Genomic DNA, 26,180 nt, shown 5'->3' on the forward strand with positions numbered 1-26,180 from the left:
TCCCTAGATCATAGAACTTTAATTTAAAATCAAACATGACATTTGTATAAGATATAAACAAACAATTTTTATCACTAGAAGGTAATCATATAAACCAATATGTTCAAAATTAAAATGAATGAAATTTCAGGATCTAAATGAACTTCCCTGATGTTCTGCATTTCATTGGGTGGGGGAGAATAGAAACTTTTAAAAGAATAACTTTGAATTCTGCTTCTTATATAATATTTCCCTTTTTAATATATACCCAAATAAAATACTATCTGAGGAACAGTTTAGAAATATCAGAAACACTTTGAAATAGATAGAAAATAATATAATATTGCTTAGTACAACAGGAAGTTTATCTGCTTAATAATAAACCGCAGTCTTTCATAGCTTTGAATGAAAATTATTGCAAGTGTGAATAAGGTGTCCACTTATGTTTTCAGTCATGTACCAATAACTGTATGCTCCATACACATGAACTGATGCAAATTAGACTAATTCTGTATTTATTATAGATGAACGTGTTTCTCTGTTCTATGGTCATTGCTTATAATCCTAAGTAAACAGGAATAACTTATGAAGGCACTTTGGTTCATAAAAAATAAAAAAAAAAAGGATATTCATCCCTGTAAGACAGTGTCCAACAGATAGAAACACATTTTGGAGCCTTGTGAGATGGTTTAGTCAATCAAGTGCTTGCTGCTCATAGGTAAGGATTTGACCTCAGATCCCTAACATCCATGCAACAGTTGGGGCAATGGGACGTGTCTTTCATCTCTGCACTGAACGAAGAAACAAGGGGGCGGGGCAGACCATTCACCAGTCAACATAGCCAAATAAAAGAGATTCACGTTCAGTAAGAGACTATGTTTCAAAAAATAAAGAGGAGAGTGATCAAGGGGGAAACCTGAAGAGAACCTCTCTGAAGAGAACCTCTGTCCTTAACATACATGTACACACGCATATGAGCATATATGCCCTGCACACATGTACAGAAATGTGTATGCACGTGAACGAGCACACACACACACACACACAATGTAGTCTCACTGGGGAATAATGAAATAAAAATTCAAATGTGGCATATTTAGATAAAATGGTCATTCATAAAAACAAAACAACAAAACAAAACAAAAAAAACCTTGAACTTTCCAGAGCACATTTCTTTTTGTTTTTTATTATTTTATTTATTTACATTCCAGTCCTTGCCCCCTCTCTTAGTATTCCATTCCCACAGTTCCTCATCCCATTCCTCCTCCCCTTATCTCTTAGAGTGTGCTCCTCCCCAAACCTCACCCTTCCATCAGACCTCAAGTTTCTTGAGGATTAAGTTCATCTTCTCCCATTGAGGCCTGACCAGGCAGTCCTCTCCTATATTTGTGCTGGGACCTTGGACTGGTCCGTCTATGCTCCAGAGCACATTTCTTAAATTTAACAGATACTGTGGGCTTGTTCCAGGATAAGTGAAGTAATCTCCTAAGTGGATAAATATTAAAATCAGAAATCACTATTTAGCAGGATAAAAGCAAGTTGTTCCTCTTTCTCCACATCCTTGCCAACACATGCTGACACTCCTCCACTGATGGTGGGATTGCAATATGGTGCAACCACTTTGGAAATCAGTCTGGCGATTCCTCAGAAATCTGGGCATGACACTTCTGGAGGACCCTGCTATACCACTCCTGGGCATATACCCAGAGGATTCCCTGGCATGCAAAAAGGACACATGCTCCACTATGTTCATAGCAGCCCTATTTGTAGTAGCCAGAAGCTGGAAAGAACCCAGGTGCCCCCTCAATGGAGGAATGGATACAAAAAAATGTGGTATATTTACACAATGGAGTACTAGTCAGCCATTAGAAACAATGAAGTCATGAAATTCTTAGACAAATGGATGGAGCTGGAGAACATCATACTAAGTAAGGTAACACAGTCTCAAAAGATTAATCATGATATGCACTCACTGATAAGTGGATATTAGCCTAGAAACTTTGAATACCCAAGACATAATCCACATATTAAATGATGTCCAAGAAGAACGGAGGAGTGGCCCCTGGTTCTGGAAAGGCTCAGTGTAGCAGTATAGGGCAATACCAGAAGAGAGAAGTGGGAAGGGGTAGATGGGGGAAAAGAGGGAGGGAAGAGGGCTTATGGGACTTTGGGGGAGTAGGGAGCCAGAAAAGGGGAAATCATTTGAAATGTAAATAAAGAATATATTGAATAAAAAAATAATTACACACACACACACACACACACACAAACACACAGCAAGTTGTTCTGATTCTCTCCTTTCAGCCTTCATTCTTGCCATTTCAACTGACCTTAAAGCAAACAAGTAAGGGATAGCTATGTGTCAAGCATTATGCTATATCGAAAAGATAAACGAATAAGAGTCTTGCCAGCGTCCATGGAAAGAACAGGCAAATAGGCAAAGCACAGGGGACTTTTAGAACAGAGAACAAATTCTGTAGGTATAATGTGGGTAGATACATCTCATCATACATCTGTCCGTACCAGAGCTGTGCAGCTCCAAAGGTGAGCATTACACTAAACTGTAAACTCTCCAATGCAGGCTCATCACTTACTATAAATGCCCCATCTCTCTCTCTCTCTCTCTCTCTCTCTCTCTCTCTCTCTCTCTCTCTCTCTCTCTCTCTCACACACACACACACACACACAAGAACTATGGAACTCCATATGTTTGCTTTAGCTTCCTGTGGATCTCTTCAGTGTGGTCTGAAACATCAAATAATTTTGCCAAACCTAAGATATTTTTCATTACAAAAATAATTCCATGATGTATTAAATATGTATAAAGAAAGAAATCAGAGGTGACTAAAGTCCTGGTCGGAAGTCCGGAGAAGATGCAGCTGGTATCCACAGCCATGAGCAAGACTTTAAAAACATACATTCCTCCTTCCCTTATTGCTCCCAATGCTGCTTCTGCCCATTTTCTGGTGCTTTTAGACTCCAATGAAATAATATTAGACAGAACACGTATCATTATCATTAGTATTATTAATTCATTCTCTCTGTGTTATTGTTCATACTGTCTCTGTATTGTAGTCAGAATAGCTACTTATATTTATTTTCCAGTTTATTTTTTCTGTCTTCAGCTGTACTTAGAGAGTTGGCAAACTAATAATTTCAGCTATACTTTTAAATTCTAAGTCTCCTAGTTATTTATTACTAAATATCCCATATCAGTACCCAATAGTGTTCTGCTCCCCACATCTTTTAAGCTTGGCTTTTATTTACTTGAAAATGACAAGCACACATTGTTTTAGTGTATTGTTTAGGTAGAGTTTTTAAATATTTTTATTTGGCATGTAATAACTGTACAGATTTATAAGATACACAGTGATATTTCAGCATCCCTGGACAATGGGCAGTGACTGGATAATTAGTCGATGAGTCACCGCAAACATTCATCACTTCTTTGCATTGTGAATAACCGGAGGTGGGCAGGAAGAGAAGGACGAAGAGAGGAAAATGAACAGATGCCAGGAGACAGAAGAACAGGATTAAGAACATCTTTTAAAAAGTCCGTGTCTGCCACAAGAAGACCTGCAGAGTCAACTAACCTGGGCCTATGGAGGCTCACAGGAACTGAACCCACCAACCAAAGATCATGTAGAGCTGGACCTAGGCCCCCTTGCACATTTGGAGCAGATGTGCAACTTGGTCTTCATGTGGGTCCCCTAACAACTGGAGCAGTGCTGTCTCTGACTCAGGTTGACCTGCCACTGGATCCCCTTCTCCTAGCTGGACTGCCTGGTTGGGCCAGATGTGGAGAGGATGCGCCTAGTCCTGCTGGGGTTTGAAGTCCTAAGATGGGGTGGTACCCAAGGGAGAGGCTTCTCCTTCTCTGAGAAGGGAAGGGAGAAATGGGGAAACAGATTTGTAAGGGGGACTGAGAGGATATGGGGGTACAATCAGGATGTAAAGTGTCCTGTGAAGGCTCAATGTAGGGGAATGCCAGGACAAGGAAGTGGGAGTGGGTTAGTGAGCATGGGGAGGGGGGATGGAATGGGGGTTTTCAGAGGGCAAACGAGGAAAAGGGATAACATTTGAAATGTAAATAAAGAAAATATCTAATAAAATAAATTATTCAAAAAGTCTGTGCTTGATAGTTACAATACTGAAGTCTGCAGTGATCCTCTGTGGTTTTGGTTCTCAACACCACGTAACTTTCACTGTTCATCCCTACAGCCGTTTTATGTTTTTGCTCAGGTTGTTGAAGCAAAAATCTATAGCAACATAATTCATTCTCTTTCTTCCATCAAACATTAGTTCAAAACAGCAGGCAGATTTGCATTTAAACTCTGATGCTGAATTATGTGAGGAGCATGCCTGTATACCAGATGGTTTAGTGAACCTTTCTCCTGTCTTGTGTTCTTTACCAGAGAGAGAAAGAGAGAGAGAGACAGACAGAGAGACAGAGAGACAGACAGAGACAGACCAAGACAGACAGAGACAGAGACAGAGAGACAAACAAAAGAGAGTGAGGAGGGGGAGAGAAAAGTGTTAGAAATTATTTTCTGTGGGAAGAATGGTCCTTGGTCAGGTAAAGGCTCAACAGAGGCCTGAACAAAGGGATGGGGGGGAGAGGGAGGGAGTGTGTTGGGTGGAGAGGCATATACATGGAGGCAGGGGAAAGGAGGAAGGGGAGGGATTGGGTGTCTTAGGGGAGGGGGGATATTGGGAAAGGTTTTACCATTGACAATGTAAATGAAGACGATATTCAATAAAAAATAAAATAAAATAAGAAAGAAATTATTTTCTGCAGTCTATGTATGTAGATAAAATGAAAGACAACCTATATGTAGCTAGGCCTATAAAAGTTTAATAAACGTTTATCTGCCATCAAACTGAATATCATAGTTATAGTGTGGAAGATGAAACAGATTCCATATGAAAAGGTAAGAAAATAAGTAGAAATGTTTCTATATAGCCTATCCACAGAAAAGTTCTTGAGTAGTTAGAGTAGATTTGAGATCATATCTTTTATTTATTAACACAGATTAGTAGAGACAAGATTTAGTTCCAGAAATGAGAGATGGTCTCTTGAGGTCTTGTTTTATCAGGGTTTTCCAGAGAAAATGAATGAGAAATGTCTAAACATGCAAAGAGTGTCTTGTCAGGAACTAGATCAGAAGATCACAGAGCCAGAGAGGTCTCAAGATCTGTAGTTGTTAACTAGAAACTCAGAGGAGCCAACATGCTTTGAGTCTCAAACACAGAGAGACAAGAAAGCTGTAGGTTAGATTCTACTACAAAGGTCAGTATGCTTCAAATCTCAGTTGGACCAAGATTACAGCCCAACTGTCAAGTCAAGCAAACACAAATTCTCGTGCTCAGCCCATCAGTCGGAAGCCCCCACTGCTCAGCCTGTTGGTTCTGTCCAGCTCTTCCATTGACTGGATGACTTCCATACAAGAGGGAAGACAAATCTCTTGGCTCAGTCTACCATTCAGACGTTAAGGTTATCCACAAATGGCCTCACACACAAACCCAGCAAAACATTTTGCCAAGTGTGAGCATTCTATGGGCAGTTAAGTTGGCATAAATTTAACTACCATAGAACCGACTCAATGCCAGGATTGGCCTTGCTCATGGTTTGAAAAGAATGACTCCATAGTGAAATATAACTCCATACAAAGCATAAACCAAAAGATCTTTCGCTGCTTCTTAAAGTAGTTTAATTCAAAATACAAAACACCGGGTAAATCAAGGATTGAACTTCTTAAGAACCACAAGTACAGTTGAGAATCTTCCTTTTCTGAATCTCTGATCTGTTCCATTTCCTTAGTCTTCTGATTTTATACTACATTGATTTTTGCATTGTTTATCACATAGACTCACTTCTCTTATCCTCTGTGTGAATCCTTTAAGAAATGCCTTTAAGGAATATTAAGTGAGGGGACATGCACAATGCAAAACCTGTGCCACACGTAACCACCACGAATGTTCTCAGTAACTCGGAGAAAGGTAATCTGGCTTCTCTAGTTCTGTGTTCATTCTTTCCAGAAAAAAAACATCTGAGTATAGGATATTCTAGAGAAGTGGTTCTCAACCTTCCTAATGCTGCAACCTTTACTATAGTTCCCCATGCTATGGTAACCCCAAATATAACGTTATTTTCACTGCTACTTCATAATGGTAATTTTTCTACTGTTGTGAATTATAACGCAAATAACTAGTATACATGGATATCTGATGTAGGACCACCAAAGAGATCATGACCCACAGCTAAGAACCATTATTCTAGCCTATACATAAAATCTTGGGAAATTTATTTTATCTTAAAAGACCCTTGATATGTCATTTATTCAGTTATCCAGTAGATGTTCCGATATAAAACCCACATCAAAGACAGTGTTCTATGTCCTAACTGCAGTTGGTAGTGAAAATAAAATAAGGCGGGAAAGAAATCTGCCTAAGGAAATTGCCAAGTATACCTGGCGTTTCAGGCAGAAATGAGACTCTATTTCAGATTAAGTTACTACATAGTGTGTTATTTGCTATAACTGTCATTTTACTCTACACTAAGAAGTTTAGAAATATTGGAGATGTATTTAATGTTTTACAAGAAAAAATATCTGATTAATAGAAAATAATCCCTGTGTAGTTTTCTGACCTTGCATCTGTTACACCATTCTTTAGCATGCATTGAATAATAGTTCAAGGATACAAAGTATGATGCTAGATGCTAAACACCTGACAAATGATATTGAGGTTTCTTCCAATTGGAAATTTAGGGGAGATAGCAAGAGGTAGAAGCTTATCTGAAAGACAAATATTGCAAATCGTAACTTCTATGTGGAAGATAAAATGTTGATCGTATAGAAGCAGAGTCGGATTAGTAGTTATTAGAGGTTTTGCTAGATGAAAGGGGGAGGAGAGCAGATGATTAATGAATACAAAGTGTAGCTGGATATCACTTTAGCTGACAGTAATTTATTGTATCCTTCAGAAAGCCAGTGGAGAGAAACCTGCATGTTCCCAACAGAAGGAAATGACACCTTTGAAAGGATAGTCAATTACCCTCATTTTATTATTATATACTATATGTATTGAAATATTATATTGTACACCATGAATATACAGAGTTATATTAATAATTTTTCAAAGGTTCTCTGATGTATCTATAAACTTTACACAGAAAGAAATGACAGAGAAGGGCACTCTAAGATACAGAAATGGGAAGAGCAAAAAAAAACTGATCGGAAATGGGAATATTTGCAGAATTCAGTAAAGTTAAATTTGAAAAAAAATGCAATATTCTTAGAAGAAGTACTAAGAAAGGGAGAGACTTTATAAATAATTTGGGATTAGACAAATCTATGCTCATATCCTGGTATACTTAATCTGTTTCCTCATTTATAAAATGATGCTTTTAGTATAGTGTTATAAGGGTAAATGAGACGTGTGTGTACAAAATTCATTACATAATACATAGTAGGTCCTCAATAAAAATTATCTATGAAAATGGTGAACCCATATTTAGTTATAGCTATATAACTAAATAACCATATATAGTTATATAACTAAACAACCATATATAGTTGTTTACTTATATAGTTATCTTCCTTCTGAACTGATGCCAAGGATGGCAGATATTTCACTTGAACCAGAAGAATGAAGAAATGCACAGGAAAAAGAGACGGGGGCGGGGGGGAGGAAGGAAGGGGAAGGAGAGAGAGAGAGGAGGGAATGAGGGAGAGATAGACCATATACTTAAGTACTTAAAATGGAAATGCTTGACTTAAGTACTTGAAATGGAAATGCTTGCCATCTTATGGACAGTGATATATGGGATAGATGCTTATATTCATAATACATATGAATATTCTTCCCGCATAGTTAAAAGCCAAGCTGGAATGTGTCTTGTTGGGTTCTCCATCTCTCAGATCACTTGTACTGAGGAAATAGGGATTCAGTCATACATGAAGTACTATATCAAACATCAGTGGAGCATAGTGAGGCTCTGAAGCTATCAGGTCAACAATCCACCAAGAGCTGAAATGTGTGCAGCACAATACCAATCAGCTTGGAAGCAAATCCGCCAGCCCTCTGTCAAGTCTTGAAGTGACCATAATGTATGAAAGCAAATGGAAATGATGTTGGCAAGATACGTATCCAGATGAAGAGAGAAAGGTCTATGCAAAACACAACTAGCTGCTGAAATATTGTCAGCCACATTGCAAGTCTAAACATTGGTTTTCCCAGCCTGTGATCAAAGGATGCTTGAATCTATATAAAGAACAGAATAAAAAATCATAATCACTTTAAATTTTTCTACATGGAGAGAGTCCTACTCATGTCTTGTGGGATAGTATTATTGGTAATCAACTTCAAGTTAATATTTAGTATTTAATCAAATTCAACCTGTAAATACCTTTGATCCTAGCTATACAAGGAAGCTGTAACAAATCAGCCAACCCAGTGCTAAAAGACATGAAAGAGTCCAAGATCTCAAGAAGGAGACAGATGTAGGACAGTTTGAGAGTACAAACTCTTTCTCCCTACTCTTCTCTCTTCCTATTACCCAACCTGGAGCAAGAAAGGGGTCATACAGCTTAACAAACCCTCAGAGTTTACTCTCATTGGTACTCACCAATGAGATAGAAAGAGAACAGTAGTAAGAGAGAGTTTTGTGTGTCCCTTGGACTCTATATTCAAGAAGATCGCAAGAACTTGGGGAGAATTCAGGTAGCAGCAATAGGATTTATCACCTTCCTTCTGAATGGATGTTAAGAATAGCAGATAAGTTACCTGGACCAGAAGAAAAGATAAAGGATGGGAAGGTGGAAGGAGAGAGGAAGAAGGGAGAGGGAGAGAGGGAGATGGAGATAAGGAGGGAGGGAAGTAGAGAGGAAGAGAGAGATAGAGGAAGGGAGGGAAGGAGAAAGAGAGGAGAGATAGAAAGAGAGGGAAGAGAAAGGAGAGAGGGGGAGGAAGATGGCTAGAAGGAGATAGAGGGAGAGAGAGAGGAGAGGAAAGATAGAAAGAGAGGGGAAGGATGGAGAGAGGGGAGGGAGGGAGAAAAGGGGGGAGGAAAGAGAGAGAGATCATAAAGGCCAGAGGAAATGGGTTCTTTCTCAAAAGCTGATTCTTAGAAACTTATTAGTAAGCAGATAAAGAAAGTTTGAAGAAATAAATATTTGTCATTGCAGTGGCAATTTTTGGGGTTCTCATTTTAAGCATTTGTCCCTCAATGCTCGGCAATATTTTTGTGTTCTAAGCTCTATTGATTTTGAGTCCTCTTTGAGTTCATGAGCTTTCCATTTGTTATTGTCAACGAATCCTTTTCTCTGCCTCTTCTCCGTGGTCCCTTGGAATCGCCTTCTACATCTTTTATCTCATTCCAAAAATGGTACAGCACCCAGCCTGACCAGGCAGCGCTCTAGCATAATCCTTCCAGGCCCAAGCACCAACGAAATCACCAATTCACCCCAGTAAAGGAGAAAAAATAAATATGCCAAAATGCCATATAAAACCATAACAGATGTTGAAGAAAGTGGTCTTTCTAAAAGTCCCAGCATTCAATATTCATGTGAGAAATTAATCTAATGCCATCGGGTTCCATTATAGTTTATACTGATGCAGATACCATTTATAAACTTCACTTACATTTATTATTTACCATCCAGTCCTGCTTTCTACCCCTAAGCCTCCCATAATTTAGGAAACTTCAGAATCTTCAAAGGTGACCAATCATCTTTAGCCCACAAATGTTTTGATTGCTCTTCATGTGACCTTATTTCTACTTGGGTTGTCATGACTACAGCTAACTCATGAGCATCTATATAAACATTCACTTCAAATAGGCATTTACTATGAAAATGTCAATGGATATAAACAATATTCAATCACTTCTACTCTCTTATGACCCTCTACCACAGGATACCTACTATTCAATCCCAGAATGACCTCCAGCCCTTTTACCAACTATTGTTGTCTATTCCATCAGCTCTGCTGGATTCTCATGTGCTTCTTTCTTCATTTTAGACATGATGACGCATCATTTTGTAACTCTCTAGTCCACAATTACATTCGTTTTTGTTATTTTTACGAAATATACCAAAAAGTAAAAATACTACGGTGTGTAACTGATGCTTTAGTTCACAATCCAGATTCAAGATTGGTTCCCATGGCTGTTGGTGTTGCTCTTAGATGATTGATAGCTGTTGGTTCTGTGTCCAGATTGCCTCTGTGAGAACTGACTTTCCTCTTTCTGTGGATAGCCTATCTTCAGTGCCTGACCAGCACAAGCAGATAAAGGTCCTGACCTATCTCCAGGTTAGAATGACTTTCAAGGGTCACAGAAGTTTGAGTTCCCTGGGGATACTTTGGATGATGCATTGGAATTGCAGCAAGACTTAACATCTTTTTTCTCTTCAATAAATATTGCTTCCAACAAAGAGTTTAGAAAATAAAATAAAAATAAATAAATATTCCTTCTAAGAGCACCAACTGAATCTATATTCTAATGGTCATCTCAAAATCAGCTCCTAGGTGAATCCATCATGAATTTAATTGCCCTCAATGGTCCTTTTGCATTTAGAAAAACAACAAAACAAAAACAAAAACAAAATGCAAAAAATAGGTACTTAGTGCAGGGAAAAGCATACTATTGTGAAAATCAGGTGAACAATGTAATATGCTCTCACAGACTGTCCATGCATTGAAAAATAACTGGACCCCAAACTACCCGCTGGTACTTTACCAAAAGAATATATCAACAAATGTATAAACCCCTTAATTAAATGGCTGTTCAATCTTTCTGACAGGATATATTTCTCTGCATAGATTTGATTAATATAAAACACAATATTAAACACTATAATAAATATAGCATAATATAATAATATGTGAGCTGCCTGATTCCTTCTAAGATCCAGTATCCTGCTCCCTTTTTATAGTGTGTTTCAGCAGGAATTCACATGAAAACATGGGAAAATCATTGCATCCTCTGTGCATATCATATCTGCATAATTTCCTTATAAAAATGGAAGTCCATGTCCCTATGATGCCATTCTGCGTTAGTTATATTCAAGGTTCACATTATGCCTCTGCCCCAACCTCCCCTCCATCTTACTTTCCATTTTCGAAGGAAGTTGGAATTTAATTTCTCCATTGACTGGTCTACAATTAACATAAGATGCTCTTTTAAGTAACTAAACAATGAACAATTACACCATGTATAATTCCCCAAACCAGAGTGGTTCCTGGTACCAAATCTTAGGTCTCTAACACCTGTTTTGCATGGTTTTGTCTTTCTCTGTGCAGTGCTTTATTGCCTGGCTGAACAAAAATGTTTGCAAGTCTGATGTGACCTTATTAATGTATGGTAAAGGGACACTACTTCCCGGCATAGTTTAAGAGTTTAATGTGTCAAATCTGTATAAAATGTCAGTATCTGACCCAACCATTGGCATGAGTAGGGAAGTGGGACGCTATGGCTGAAATTAAGTTCTGTTGAAATTCTAAATCTTAAAGAATAGTAGGCTATGTTTTAGGTGACTAAGACATGAGGATAAAGTTCATCCTATGAGTGGTGTTAGAGTCCTTCCAAGAGTGACCCCTGAAAGATACCTAGTCCCTTCCATCAGGTAAACTTCCAGCGTGGAAAAAAAATACAAAAAAAAAATCCATGAAGAAGTGAACCCCTAAACAAATCCAAATTGCTACAGTCTTGATATTGGCATTCCCAGCCTTAAATATAAGACACGAATTTCTGTTGTTTTGAAGACAGTTTAGGATACAATAAAATTTTTTTTGTTATAGGTCTGAATAGTCTGAATTTCTATCACTCCAATAAAGAAAGACTATGAACAAAGAAGTATGCATTTAAATGTATTCTTGCCTCTTTCTCTCTCTCATTTTCTGATCTTCATTTTTATAAAGTTCTTCATGGTTTGCTGCTTTTACCCCTCCATCCTTTTCCCACAGACTTTCTTTCCTTGGCTGATGGGAGGATGGAGGCTATCTGAGGATCCCAACTCAATTCTTCACAGAGTTAGAAAGAGCAATTATCAAATTCATCTGGAATAACAAAAAAACCCAGGATAGCTAAAACTATTCTCAGCAACAAAAGAAGTCTGGGGGAATCAGTATCCCTGACCTCAAGCAATACTACAGAGCAATAGTGTTAAAAACTGCATGGTATTGGTACAGTGACAGGCAGGAGGATCAATGGAACAGGATTGAAGATCCAGAAATGAACCCACACGCCTATGGCCACTTGATCCTCGACAAAGAGGCTGAAAACATCCAATGGAAAAAAGATAGCCTTTTCAACAAATGATGCTGGTTCAACTGGAGGTCAGCATGCAGAAGAATGCGAATTGATCCATCCTTGTCTCCTTGTACTAAGCTCAAATCCAAATGGATCAAGGACCTCCACATAAAGCCAGACACTCTGAAGCTAATAGAAAAGAAACTGGGGAAGAACCTTGAGGACATTGGTACAGGGAGAAAGTTTCTGAACAGAACACCAACAGCGTATGCTCTAAGAGCAAGAATTGACAAATGGGACCTCATAAAATTACAAAGTTTCTGTAAGGCAAAGGACACCATCAAGAGGACAAATCGGCAACCAACAAATTGGGAAAAGATCTTCACCAATCCTACATCAGATAGAGGGCTAATATCCAATATATATAAAGAACTCAAGAAGTTAGACTCCAGAAAACTGAACAACCCTATTAAAAAATGGGGTACAGAGTTAAACAAGAATTCTCACCTGAAGAACTTCGGATGGCGGAGAAGCATCTTAAAAATTGCTCAACTTCATTAGTCATTAGGGAAATGCAAATCAAAACAACCCTGAGATTTCACCTTATACCAGTCAGAATGGCTAAGATTAAAAATTCAGGAGACAGGAGGTGTTGGAGAGGGTGTGGAGAAAGAGGAACACTCCTCCACTGCTGGTGGGGTTGCAAATTGGTACAACCACTCTGAAAATCAGTCTGGCGGTTCCTCCGAAAACTGGGCACCTCACTTCCAGAAGATCCTGCTATACCACTCCTGGGCATATACCCAGAGGGTTCCCCACCATGTAATAAGGATACATGCTCTACTATGTCCATAGCAGCCCTATTTATAATTGCCAGATGCTGGAAAGAACCCAGGTATCCCTCAACAGAAGAGTGGATGCAAAAAAATGTGGTATATCTACACAATGGAGTACTATTCAGCCATTAGAAACAATGAATTCATGAAATTCTTAGGCAAATGGATAGAGCTAGAGAACATCATACTAAGTGAGGTAACCCAGACTCAAAAGGTGAATCATGGTATGCACTCACTAATAAGTGGATATTAACCAAGAAAACTGGAATACCCAAAACATAATCTACACATTAAATGAGGTACAAGAAGAAAGGAAGAGTGGCCCCTTGTTCTGGAAAGACTCAGTGAAACAGTATTCAGCAAAACCAGAACGGGGAAGTGGGAAAGGGTGGGTGGGAGGACAGGGGGAGAGAAGGGGGCTTACGGGACTTTCGGGGAGTGGGGGGGCTAGAAAAGGGGAAATCATTTGAAATGTAAATAAAAAATATATTGAATAAAAAAATTTTAAACAAAAAAATACATCACTTGAAATTCTCAAAGAATTAATAAAATATTATGCAAAAATTAAAAAAAAAGAATTATGAAGTTAAGAAGGACACTCTTAGCCTGACTTGTGAGAGACTAAAAGGAGAGAAGGATATAATGCAGAATAAGGATGAAATTAGGCATAAATTAGGTGCAGTCTGATCTATCTCAATAGCAACACCCATTAAAGGCTGCAATCTGTTCAGTGATCCCAGTTGGCCAGATCACAGGTTCTCTCAAGTGTGGCTGCTTCGTTTCATGACCTACAGTAGGGGACATTTCAGTAGAAATCAATCTTAATTACTGAATAGTCAAAGTTCTATAAACAGAAATTTTCATGTGTTTTAAACAATACAGCTCATGTTGTTTGATTAATATCTATATACAGGACGAATGACAACAACACTTAAAATATTGAAAAATTAGCAAAGTTAAATATTCAACTAAAATGTTTAAATTTAAGTGATCTTATTAATGTCTGATTTATTTTGCATTCTGCTAAATTTTTTATTATATAAATAAAATTTGAAAATGAAAATGAAGGTAGGAAATTGAGAGACGAAGGGGCTATAAGGAAGGTGGGTAATGAGGAATGCATTTAAATGTATATTTCTACGTTCACATTCTTTCATTATTGAAGTAGCAGAAAACTTAGGAGGTCTAGTGAATACTCATGATTTTATCTTTTATTATCCTTTTTATTATTTAAAACAAGTTTACCTTAGCAATTTTATGTTTAACAATTTCATTCTTCCCCTTCCCCAAGTCCTTCCAGATTCCCTCTCCCTCTCTACCCACCCAACTTCCAGTTCCTTTTCAACAAACAAACAAACAACCCAATAAAACAACCCCCCAAAAGGCATAATAGAGTATTTTTTATAATGCATATTGCAACATATAAATGACATATTACTGTGTCATATAGAAGGACACATACAATATTATTTTAAGATGCTTGTCAATTAAATATGTACTAAGTATTTTTGGAGCTAATAATGTTTTAATTTCTAAAATTCTAAGAAATTCTGTGAAAATCAACAACTAAAAAGATATTCAAATATAGGTGACTGAGTTACTATTGCTAGAAATCCACATTTATTTTATTAATCTTAAATTTTGGTATAAAATGCCCCTTAATTGGTTTCTTCTATTATACATGTATTTTCCTTGAAATATTGTTACATTCTGTAAGTTTTGCAGATAGTCATGAAAGGAAACTCCATATACTGCAAGAGAGTAAGTGCCTATGGAACTACACATATTTAGATGTGCTTTAGGAAATGTTACACTGCATTTCTTAAACTTTCATGAATCCGATGGAATGGTCCCAGGATTTCCAGAAGGCAAACTGGGAGGCAAATGTGCGATTTCATTCTCAACCAGCTTTTCTATATGTACTTAGGCCAGGAGTAAGAGAACTCGCAGCAATGACGTCTATCTTTCCTCCCCTAGACAATCATTCCATGCCAATCATTCTATGTTCAAACTGCTCTTCTTCCTTATTGAAGATTCTCTTTCTGGGTAATATCATTAAACAAGGAAGCTATTCTTCAGTCCTTTTCTTACAGATGTTTTTAAATACCACTAATTCCAATACCACCAAGGTCTTTTAAAAAGCTATTGACCATTTATATTATCTAAGTTTTCCAGATTTAGAAAAATCAGTCATACAATTTCCATAAAATTGGTTGTATCATTTAAAAAATCCTGTTGGAATTTTTGCTACTAGTAAAGTACTGCTTAAACACTGGCCACAAAGACATATATATCTACATGCAAAGGCATCTAATTATTATAAAGTCTGAGTTTCAATTAAAAAGCTGTGTAAAAAAATGCACCATATTCTTGGTTTTAGCCATTTAAAGTATACATCAAATAAACAGACCTGAAAGCCAGTATTTATTCATGGCTGATGAGTATAAATTATTTTTAAATTTTAATATTTTCCTATTTCTCAGAGATTCTTCAGAATATGTTAATTCAATCCCTTCATGCTTGCTTCATACATCAGCCACATTTATAAAATAATGCTGTAAGAACATTTAAAATTTGACTTTTATCCTGCCAGAAACTATTGCCCTGCCTCTTTTTCAAGAGTCTAAAGATACTTAAATAAGAGGAGCTGTTTGCCCATGAACTAAGAATGGATTTCCTATAATTTAAAGTCAAAAATAGCAAAGTAATTGGCATCTGCATACCAAAAGATATCACTATTCCTGTGATGAATGAGGCAGCCAATCAAATGGGAAAAAAATCTTTACTAGACATTCATCTGACAGGGTTCAATACCTATACAGAGAGTATCAAAGGGGGGGGGCACAATTTTAAAAAGAGACATGAACTAAACAGAGTTCTCAAGAGATAAAATAACAATGACTAAGGGATATTTTTTAAATGCTCAACATCCTTAGACATCAGGGAAATGCAAATTTTAACTACTTTGATGTTTCATCTTATCCCAGTTGAAAGGCTAAGATCCAAACAATCAAATGATGTCAAATTCTAGCATGGATGTAGTTTGAAGTGGGAAATACTTATTTTCTAACAACAGGAGTGGTGCAGCCACTGTGGAAATCATTGTGAAGTTTTTTAAAAAGCTAAAAAAAAAAAAGTCTTACCCTGTGATCCACCTAAACCATTCTTGGACATATACCCCAAAAAGTATATCCTACTTCAGAGACCCCTCCTCATTCATCTCTCATTGCTCTCTGTTTATAATATCCAGGAAATGGAAAAGAACTCTGCCACTAATGGATGAATAATAAAACAGTGGTACATTTATACAATGGAATACTATTCAGCTATTAAGAAAAAAGACTTAGGTAAATGGATGGTTCGATACATTATCATTCTGAGTGAGATGACTCAAATGCAGAAAGACAAACATCACATATCATATCATATCATATCATAGATGCAGTTTCCAGTCTTCAGATCTGTGTCTGCTTCATTCTGAGTGCCCATTAATTGTGACACTAGCAAGTTGACATATATGTGTTCTTTCAAGGAAAGGAAGAAAGAAAATAGAGATATAAAGGGAGAAGAGGGAAAGAATAGTGCAGGAAGGGTTAAACAAGGGTGGATAATGGAAGGGCAAGGTAGAGAAGGGTTTACTGGGAGAAGGGCATAACTACCACCAAAGACCCAAAGAAGTCATATGAGAAGCAACTATTGCAGTCCCCAAAATATAAACGAGTACATACAAAAGGGAGTTCAAGTGGAGTTGCACTATAATAACACAACAGTGCCCCTAACTAGACACCACAGGCTAACAAAGAACCCAGTGCCAAGAATGCATTATCTTTTCTGAGGATATTGGAAGTGAAGTCCAACCTCCAATTATTATAGGTTTTTGCCAACCCGTTTAGTTACCTCACAGAATTCGAAGGTAAGATCCTATTGCTGAAGATACCACATATGTCAATCATGGAACAGGAAGAAATCAAGCTAGTAATAACTTGCAAGTCTCATCCCTATCCCTAACATTCATAATGCTGGATATGCATGATACCAGAGGAGAAAAGTAATCCTCAGTCTTACCTAGATATGAACACTGTGAGCTACAATAATGACTGGCCAGGAAGAACTACCTACTAGTGAATTAGTAGCTTAACTGTTATAAGAATAACAGCTACTTTCTAATGAGATTTAAGGTCTGTTCCACCAGACAGAACTCCCATACCTGGCATCATTACTAGGGCCAAGGCCCTGTGTCTAGGCAGGTCATGAGCCTTGGAGGAGAGTCTACTTATTGCTCTGCTGAAGGGACAGAGTATTAAATTGACTCCTAAAGATTTACTTACTCATAGATCAGTACATCTCTCAACTTCATCCACGAAGCTACTACTTTTAGTAGATGATGATTAACACAGAGACCCTCAGCTGGTCTGAGAAAGACTGTCAGAACCAGACACAGTGATTGACTACAAAGAAATGTCTTCCAGACATACCACGGAAGTCACATATATGAATTCCTAGCAACTGAGATACCATGAAATAACCCGTGTAAGCTCAAGTCAGACAAAATCCAAGCATAGAGAGCGATGTGGTCAAGAAGTCCCACTCCCAGCTGAGGAGTTAGTTACTGGTAACTGGTAGGGGCAAGGACATGTTTCTTCTAGGGTGTGGCTTCTGGTATGTGAACCAAGCACCAGTGCATGCCCACAAACCATAGACTATATATCCAGTACTAACTAGGCCTGATGGGTTTTAAAAACTGAGAACACAAAGTTTGGAGGATGTGGAATGAGGGATGGATCTAGGAGAAGTAGAGGTAGTAGAAGTTGAATATGATCAAAACATAATGTATGAAATTGTCAAGGGACTAATAAAACATTTTCAAATAAAATACAACTTTATCTAAAACTCACACAGTTTAGATGTTGCTGATACAGTTAGACCTTTCTATTCCTTGCCTAGGCGAAACAGAGTGTAGACTCAGAGTCAATGCCTCATCAGCTGAAATGGATTCACAACTTCAAAACATACAGAGACTAGTGCATCCATGTTTACCAGGAAGAAGCCTGGATTACATATAAGAGACAGGCTAGTTTGTAAGAGGCAAGAAAATGTGTAAAAGCAGAGTGAAATCCCTCTGTACTAAGAGGACCGATTATATACGTTATCAAATTGCTTAAACTGAAATTATTTTCATGGTTTTTTAAATGGTTGGAATATCTTTGCAATGGTGAGAAAAATATTATTTAGTCCTAAAGCATTTTCTAACAAATTACTTTAATCAGTGTTGTAATAATCATGTTTAGGATGTATACATGTGTTTTCATGGAGATTAAGCCTACAAAACATAAGGTCATACAATTACAAAGTAACATAGTTTACTTCTTGAAATAATCTCCTAACTTTTTGGCCTCAGTTTTATCTGTTTATTAAGATTATTTGGTAAACCTGTCCTATTAAATTACCATCATCATCTGGTTCTGCTTTCAATTCTGTTAATATCTATTGAGTTATGTGTTATATAAGCAAACATACATTTTGCATATGTCTATCAATTTTAATAAGATAATTCATTATATCATTTTTATTGTCATAATTGCTTCTGAGGCTTTAATTATATATAATTTGACTTCATGCCAATTATTTGTATTTTCTTTTCTCTTGGTCAGTCTTGCTAGAGCCCTTTCAAATATAGATTAGTATTTTAATTGAACTTCCTTATTTTGAAATGTATTCCTTCTCTGTCTCAAAACTTATGAATAAGCTTTCTAGACGGATGGAGACTTAGCTGCATTTTCTATTTACCACAGCCCATCTGTCTAGTGAAAAACACACAGTTCTTGGGCAAATGTGTTCAAAAGGAAGAAAAAAGTGGCTAAATTAATTAAGGTATCTGTTACATCACAAAATTCATATTCTAACTAATATGTGGGGCAAAGGTGGTGTTAAATGTCTTAACTGGGTAAATATTTGATATCTAGTTTTCATATAATAGAGAAATAGATAATTAAAAATGGATATGTGGAAAAGAAGATGGCCAACTTAATATAATATATTATTGTATTAATTATATTAATATATTATATTATTGTAAAAAAAATTCCCAGTGAGTACAAAGAAATATTATTAGCAATTAACTGAGGCCAGAAAAACAAATGGGTAAGAAAATATATAGGTAGGTAGGTAGGTAGGTAGGTAGGTAGGTAGGTAGATAGATAGATAGACAGACAGACAGACAGACAGACAGACAGATAGATAGATAGATAGATAGATAGATAGATAGACAAATGGATAACCTAAAAATGAAACCTAAAAATGAAAAAATTAAGAGAAGCACATTAGTTGTTATGCTAAATATAAAAGGTATTTCCCAAGTAAAAATAAAGATACTTTGAAAATCAATTTGCTAGTTTCTCAGAAAACTACCTCAAAATCCAGCTATACCAACTCCTCAGCACATACCCAAAGGATGCCCCACTGTACCACAGGGCACTTGCTCCACTGTGTTTGTAGCAGCATTGTTCATAATACCCAGAAACTGGAAACAACCTAAATGCCCCTCAACTGAAGAATAGACAAAGGAAACGTGGTGCATCTACACAATGGAATACTATTGTGCTAGGAAATCACCTCACTGCTAGCAGCAAACCCCAATGTTTTATATATGTTCTTGAATGGAAGACACATACATGTAGCTTTATATTTAAATATGTCTTAAACAGCATCATGGCTGGACCACTCCCAAACTTCCATGTTGTTAATGCCTCCATTCCGACACTCCTGACTTATTACTTACTACAGTCTATATTCCATCTTTGCTGCCCTAGACCCAATAGGGGGCGCTCTGGGGGCCGCTCTGCCCAGGCTCTTACATGATTGGTGTGCTCTCTCTTTTTCAGTTCTCAAGTCTGTATCTTATTCCTTCCCTGGCATCAAGATTGTCCTTCTTCCTCAGACCCCTTGCCAGCAAATCCTAAAGTCCTGCCACTGTCTCCCTGCCCAGCCATAGGCTGACAGCAACTTTATTTACCAATCAGAACCATCTGAGGTCAGGGCCCCTCAGCATCTTAAGTGTGGGATCCATGTGTAAATTTGGGAACCCAATTAACCTAATACAAGCATTAAACCAAATCCACAACATCTCTCCCTTTTCTTCCATCAAAAAGACCTTTTCTCTCAGATATACATTGAAAATAGTTATGACAGTTACATAAAGTATAAGGCATGTTATATACTAATAATGTCCAGCCTATCAATTTTGTCAATTTAAGTACATTACTTTAACATCTATCATAACTTAATGTTTTCAATTCTATACCTGAATTATGCTTTGATTTTAAGTCACAGTAACATCTGACACCATCTTTTTAAAGCTACATCATTTTCCTCAATGTTAAGCAACTTAAGTTTGATTAGGAGACTATAACTAGTCTTCAACCCTGTCAGAGATCCAAGAATGATTAGGAGGTGGGGAGAATTGGTTCCTCAGCAGAGCCAAGCCCAGCCACACGGTTTCTCCCAAGTGGCACAGGTTCAAAACAAAAAGCATGCTAACGTGGCACACATACATCTCGGGTTTATGACTTAAGGCTAGGATACACCCAGGCCAACACAGACTAACAATTCAGCTAGACGCTCTCATGTCTTCTGGGCTGCTATAAAGAGCTTGAGCCACAAATACTAAGAGCTCCTGTTGGGATAAGACAGGTTAAAGAAAACAGGCCAAAATAAGATAAAAAACTAAAGTAAACTATATCGTTTTAAGGACAAAAGAGAAGATGAATAAAAAATACAAAAAACCCAGGATAGCTAAAACTATTCTCAGCAACAAAAGAAAATCTGGGGGAATCAGTATCCCTGACCTCAAGCAATACTACAGAGCAATAGTGTTAAAAACTGCATGGTATTGGTACAGTGACAGGCAGGAGAATCAATGGAACAGGATTGAAGATCCAGAAATGAACCCACACGCCTATGGCCACTTGATCCTCGACAAAGAGGCTGAAAACATCCAATGGAAAAAAGATAGCCTTTTCAACAAATGGTGCTGGTTCAACTGGAGGTCAGCATGCAGAAGAATGCGAATTGATCCATCCTTGTCTCCTTGTACTAAGCTCAAATCCAAATGGATCAAGGACCTCCACATAAAGCCAGACACTCTGAAGCTAATAGAAAAGAAACTGGGGAAGACTCTTGAGGACATTGGTACAGGGAGAAAGTTTCTGAACAGAACACCAATAGCGTATGCTCTAAGAGCAAGAATTGACAAATGGGACCTCATAAAATTACAAAGTTTCTGTAAGGCAAAGGACACCATCAAGAGGACAGATCGGCAACCAACAAATTGGGAAAAGATCTTCACCAATCCTACATCAGATAGAGGGCTAATATCCAATATATATAAAGAACTCAAGAAGTTAGACTCCAGAAAACCAAACAACCCTATTAAAAAATGGGGTACAGAGTTAAACAAAGAATTCTCACCTGAAGAACTTCGGATGGCGGAGAAGCATCTTAAAAAATGCTCAACTTCATTAGTCATTAGGGAAATGCAAATCAAAACAACACTAAGATTTCATCTTACACCAGTCAGAATGGCTAAGATTAAAAATTCAGGAGACAGCAGGTGTTGGAGAGGGTGTGGAGAAAGAGGAACACTCCTCCACTGCTGGTGGGGTTGCAAATTGGTACAACCACTCTGGAAATCAGTCTGGCGGTTCCTCCGAAAACTGGGCACCTCACTTCCAGAAGATCCTGCTATACCACTCCTGGGCATATACCCAGAAGACTCCCCACCATGTAATAAGGATACATGTTCTACTATGTTCATAGCAGCCCTATTTATAATTGCCAGATGTTGGAAAGAACCCAGGTATCCCTCAACAGAAGAGTGGATGCAAAAAATGTGGTATATCTACACAATGGAGTAATATTCAGCCATTAGAAACAACGAATTCATGAAATTCTTAGGCAAATGGATGGAGCTAGAGAATATCATACTCAGTGAGGTAACCCAGACTCAAAAGGTGAATCATGGTATGCACTCACTAATAAGTGGATATTAACCTAGAAAACTGGAATACCCAAAACATAATCCACACATCAAATGAGGTACAAGAAGAAAGGAGGAGTGGCCCCTGGTTCTGGAAAGACTCAGTGAAACAGTATTCAGCAAAACCAGAACGGGGAAGTGGGAAGGGGTGGGTGGGAGGACAGGGGAAGAGAAGGGGGCTTACGGGATTTTCGGGGAGTGGGGGGGCTAGAAAAGGGGAAATCATTTGAAATGTAAATAATTTATATCAAATAAAAAAATTTAAAAAAAAAAGGCACAGGCTAACAGAATGGATACAAAAGCAGATGTCCCTCAATGGAGGAATGGATACAGAAAATGTGGTATATTTATGCAATGGAATACTATGCAGCTATTAAAAACAATGAATTCAGCCAGGTAGTGGTGGCGCATGCCTGTAATCCCAGCACCCTAGGAGGCGGAGGCAGGCGGATTTCTGCGTTCGAGGCCAGCCTGGTCTACAGAGTGAGTTCCAGGACAGCCAGGGCTATACAGAGAAACCCTGTCTCAACAAAACCAAATCCAAAAAAAAAAAGAAAAGAAAAGAAAAGAAAAGAAAAGAAAAGAAACCAATGAATTCATGAAATTCTTAGACAAATGGATGGAATTGAAAAATATACTGAGTGAGGTAATCTAGTCACAAAAGAACACACATGGCATGCACTCACTGATCAGTAGATATTAGCTGAGAAACTTGGAACACCCAAAACACATTCCACAGATCACATGATGCCCAAGAAGGAGGAAGAACAAAAGTATGGATACTCTCATCCTTCATAGAAGGGGGAACAAAATACCCACAGAAGGAGATACAGAGACAAAGGGTGTGGCAGAGTCTGAGGGAAAGAACATCCAGAGACTACTTTTAAAGATTTAAAAAAAGAAAAAAAATGCTTTAAAAATTTTAAAAAGCTCTATGCCATAGTAGGCAGCTGGGTTATTTAAACATGGGGTACACGGAAATTGAGATTACTTAGCCTAATATGGCAAATTAATAGCCTAAAAATAGATGTATACAGTAAGTATAAGAGAATTTAATTAACCACGTAGGAAAGGATGCTAATTCAAGATATAAAAAGAGATAGGTGATATATCTACACACAGAGATATTAATCTCTACAGAAGAAAGAATTTAAATATATATAGATGAATAAATAAATTTAGGCCTTGATATCACTATTAAAAGCCCCCAAGGACCATCAGAAAGAATCAAAATGGGCAACCTCAGGAAGGAGGAGGTGGGGGGACCCTCCAGAATGTACCATAGACCTGGGAGGTAAGAGACTCTCAGGAGTCAAAGGGAGGGACTTTAGATGAAATGCCCAACAGTGGGGAAAAAGAACTTGTAGAGTCCTTCTCCAGTTGAAAGATGGGGCATCAAGTGGAGGGAGTGGGTTGCCATCACACAGTCAAAAACTCTGACCCAGAAATGTTCCTGTCTGAAAGAATTATAGGAACAAAAATGGAGAAGAATCTGAGGTAAAGGAGGTCCAGTGACAAGCCCAAATTGAGATCCAGCTCAAGGGGAAGCCCCAAGGCCTGGCACTATTACTGATGCTTACAATCAGAGGCCTATCATGACTGCCCTCCGAAAGGCCCAACAAGCAGCTGAGTCAGATGCAGATATTCACACCCAACCAACGGATAGAAGATGCTGACCCCTGTGATTAAATTAGGGAACATCTGGAAGAAGCTGAAGGGGAGGGTGGCCCCATAGGAAGACCAGCAGTCTCAACTAACCTAGATCCCTAGGATCTGTCAGACACTGGTCCACCAACAAGGAAGCATATATCAGCTGTTATGAGCCCCTCAACACATATACAGCAGAGGACTGCCAGATCTAGACTCAGTCAGAGAAGATGCACCTAACCTTCAAGAGACTTGGGGCCCCAGGGAATGGGAAAAGTTGGTGGGGTGGAGGTGGGGTGGGAACATCCTTGTGGAGATGGGGGTTGGGGGTAGGAGGTATGGGAGGTAGAACAGTTGGAGGGTGCACTGGGAGGGGTATAAAGTCTGGACTGTAAAAAAAGATTACGGAATAAAAAAATAATCTTATAACAACAAGATAGGGACCCTCAAGAGTCTTACATTATAAGATCCTCTTATAATTTTGGGAACCCAATTAACATAATATAAACATTAAACCAAACCTACATTATTCAGCTATTAAAAACAAAGACGTCATGAATTTTGCAGGCAAATGGATAGAATTTGAGAATATCATCCTGAATGAAGTAATGCAGAGGCAGAAAGACATGTGTGGTGTGTACTCACTTATAATTGGACATTAGTCATACAGTGCAGGACAACCTTGTTACAATCCACAGACCCAAAGAAACTGGATAATAATGAGGTCTCAAGGAAGGATGTGTGAATCTCACTCAAAGGGGAAACTAAATAGTCAGTGGAGATGGCTGGAGAGAGGGAACTAGATAGGAGAGGGGGTGAGTAAGGGATTGGGGAAGGTGATCAGGTGTGGGGATGGGGTCAGGAGAGGGCTGGGAGTAAGAATGGAAATTGGTAGGGGACATCTCTGGTGACTAGCTGGCAGCCTGGGATTGAGGAACATACAGGGAGCTTATGGGGATGACCCTGAGATTCCTATCAACAGGGGATAGAGAGACTTTAATAGTTACCTCCTATAGCTGGGCAGGGCTTCTATAGGAGGGAGGGACATCCATCCACAAACTTTAAATGTTGTCTTGTCTACAAGATATGCTGGGACAAAGATGGAGCAGAGACTGAGGGAACAGCCAACCAATGACTGCCCCAACTTGAGACCCATCCCATGTGAGAGAGTCATCTCCTGACACTATAAATGAGACTCTGCTATGCTTGTAGATAGCGATAACTAGCATAATTGTCTCCTGGAGGCTTCATCCAGAAGCTGATGGAGACAAATGCAGAGACCCACAGACGAGCATCAGGCCGAGTTCAGGGAACCTTATGAAAGAGTCAGGGAATAGATGCAGTAGAAATTTCTAGTTTCTTTAACAACTCAGTTCTGTCACATGAAGTTTTTTTGGAAGCAGTCTTATGAGAACTTTTGCTAAAAACAGACACTTTTGAGAGGCAGCATGATGTATAGAAAGAATGCAAATAGAACTTCAGAGTGAGAGGATTCTCTTGCATTGCAATGCCACGGAGCACTTTGCTTCACTGGTCTTCACTGGTCTTCACTTTGTAGAGAGAAACTCTCTACAAAGAACTAGCAAAGAACTCTAGCAAAGAACTTCTCATGATATTCCAGCTGATTCTGGTCACTTCTGCTTATTCATGCCAATTTGGTGGAGCCTCGCTGTTTCTGCTGGATTGTGACACCCCTACAATTCATGTTTGGTGTTTGCTATTGAACTGGACTTCTGGTATCCTGACAATGAAGAGCGAAATTGCCACAAGGAACTACTACTACTTATTATTTTTTTCTACATTCTTTGTTTACATTCCAAATGATTTCCCCTTTCCCAGTTCCCCTCTTCCCATATGTCCCATAAGCACTCTTATCTCCACCCATTCACCTCCCTCCTTTTTCTCTGTCCTGGTACTCCCCAGGACAATGCTCCCTACAATGCTGGTTCAAGCCTTTCCCGGATCAGGGCCCTCTCCTTACTTCTTCATGGGAGTCATTTGATATGCTACTTGTGTCTTGGGTATTCAGAGCTTCTGGCCTAATTAATATCCACTTATCAGTGCTTGCATTACATGTGTCTTCTTTTGTGATTGGGTTACCTCACTTAGAATGATACTTTCCAGTTCCAACCATTTGCCTAAAAATTTCATGAATTCATTGTTTTTAATTGCTGAGTAGTATTCCATTGTATAAATATACCACATTCTGTGTATCCATTCCTCCATTGAGGGACATCTGGGTTCTTTCTAGCTTCTGGAAGGAGCTACTTCTAAACAGAAACACAACACCATTTTCCTATTAACCTTTTTTCCTGACCTCTGGTCAATGGGCTAGAAAGGAGGTTGAAGTGCTTAAGAACCCTAAGTAAAGTAGATTTTGAAAAAACCTAAGCCTACAGATAGAATGGGCAAGCGGGAGGGGTTAAGAGTA

At 38.3% G+C, this 26,180-nt stretch overlaps 1 protein-coding gene across 7 annotated transcripts in view; it reads right to left on the reverse strand.

The window, feature by feature from the left end:
* Positions 1 to 26,180, reverse strand: part of Anks1b (ankyrin repeat and sterile alpha motif domain containing 1B) — a 1,102,934-nt gene that overhangs the window by 670,395 nt on the left and 406,359 nt on the right. The window lies entirely within an intron of this gene.

The sequence above is a fragment of the Apodemus sylvaticus genome, chromosome 20, assembly GCF_947179515.1.
Source record: "Apodemus sylvaticus chromosome 20, mApoSyl1.1, whole genome shotgun sequence".
In the NCBI taxonomy this organism is placed as follows: Eukaryota; Metazoa; Chordata; class Mammalia; order Rodentia; family Muridae; genus Apodemus; species Apodemus sylvaticus.